Here is a 1,954-nt window from a genome sequence, read left to right on the forward strand (position 1 = left end):
CCACAAAAAAAAAAAATCTATGAAAAAAAAAAAGTATGGGAAAATAAACCCATTAAAACAAAATCATTTAGACAGCTAAGCATTTAAAAAGTCCAACACAAGGCCATCAGGAGATGCCAAAGACGTTAAAATTCAGCAGAGTGTTAGCAGATGGTTGCTGGTTTGTATGTAGACACTTTACTGTCCTGGTAGAGAGGAGGGGAGACTTCTGAAGCCTAATGTCCAGTCTTCGTTTTTTTAAGCTATTATAGGGAACACAGAATGTTTCTCTTTATTCCTTCCATTCCCTTCAGATTAGAATAAAACCTTGACATTGTCTAAGGTGGCATATTTGGGAGGGCAGTGTGTTATAGTTCTCTGCAGAGTTTCTCTTGTAAATTTTCTCATGATCTTACTTCTTTGAACACATTTAGGACATAGCATTTTATCTTCCACTCCTGGGATGGGAAAACAAAGGCTGTTAACAGGAAAGAGAAATCAACTTTTGGAAAGTGTCTGGAACTCAGGTCTAATTGGTATAAAACCCAGTCTGTCTTATCTGCAGGGAGCTTTGTGCCATGGACATAGCCTGCTTCTTTATATAGTTCAAGACCACCTTTATAGCTGGACTTTCTTGAACCCACCAGTGGTATAAATAATGACATGAGAATTTGTTTTTAAAGATTTATTTATTTATTATATGTAAGTACACTGTTGCTGTCTTCAGACACCCCAGAAGAGGGCATCAGATCTCATTACGGATGGTTGTGAGCCACCATGTGGTTGCTGGGATTTGAACTCAGAACCTTCAGAAGAGCAGTCAGTGCTCTTAACCACTAAGCCATCTCTCCAGCCCGACATGAGAATTTTATTACAGTTTAAAGCTTAGGCTTTTTGCTAGGGCAGTTTTTCAGCTAGCTTATCTAATTTAACCTGACTAGCCAATGACCTGCTACATGGCTAGCTCTATAGCTTTTTCTCTGCAGTGGTTCATGTCTGTTCTCTCCATGTACACTTTCAAATCTTCCACATTTGCTTTCTTTTCCCAGTGTGCACCACCTCTGTCTCTATTCCCCTCCCCTCAAGTTCTGTCCCCTACTTCTTGCCTAGCCATTGGCCATCAGCTCTTTATTACAACCAATCATCAATGCAACAAACCTCTGATACAATTCTAGATTACCTCTAGGCAGAGATGACTGTCTGACCTTCAAGTATCTGAATAGGAGGCTGGTGATGTGCCATAGAAAAGGCAATACCAATTTTCTGCCAGCATTTAGCTCTCTCCCAGTACAGAATTAACCATTGAAAATACAGAGACACACCTTCACAGAGTGTAAAAAAGGTTACCCCAAAACACTTTTCCATGGTAAGAAAAGTTACTCCAACACTTTTCCATGAGTCCATAGTGGGCTGGATCTGCCTGTATCAATTAACAAGCAAGACAGTCCTCCTTAAACAGGCTCACACTCAGGTCTTATCTGGACATCCTTTTCTCAGGTGACTCTTGGTTGTGTCAAAAAAAGCTAACTACAATAGGTGGCAAACATTTTTACCCACTGAGACATCTCACCACCCCCATTCCACAGACATTTTTAATTAATTAATTTATTTATTTTGCATCCCAATTGCAGCTTCCTATTTCTCCTCTCCTCCCAGTCCTTCTCTAGACATTTTTTTAAATAATTAATTTTATTTTATATACATTGTGTTAGGGTGTCAGATTCCCCCTAGAACTGAAGTTACATGAGCTGCCATTTGGGTGTTGGGAATTGAACCTGGGTTCTCTAGAAGAGCAACCATTGAACTTGGCCACTGAAACCTCTGTTTAGTATTTCCATAGATATTTCTATTGCATAGTTTTTGTGTATGTGCATGTATGTACACACATGATAATGAGAACTGAACATAGACAAAACTTGCTAGACAAGTAATCTAACCACTGAGCTATACCTTCAGTCTTTTGGGGTTTTTTGTT

The 1,954-nt window shown here is 39.3% G+C and overlaps 1 protein-coding gene across 1 annotated transcript in view; it reads left to right on the top strand.

The window, feature by feature from the left end:
- The window catches only part of Stard7 (StAR related lipid transfer domain containing 7), a 29,146-nt gene that overhangs the window by 16,284 nt on the left and 10,908 nt on the right, over positions 1-1,954 (top strand). The window lies entirely within an intron of this gene.

The sequence above is a fragment of the Mastomys coucha genome, unplaced genomic scaffold, assembly GCF_008632895.1.
Source record: "Mastomys coucha isolate ucsf_1 unplaced genomic scaffold, UCSF_Mcou_1 pScaffold15, whole genome shotgun sequence".
In the NCBI taxonomy this organism is placed as follows: Eukaryota; Metazoa; Chordata; class Mammalia; order Rodentia; family Muridae; genus Mastomys; species Mastomys coucha.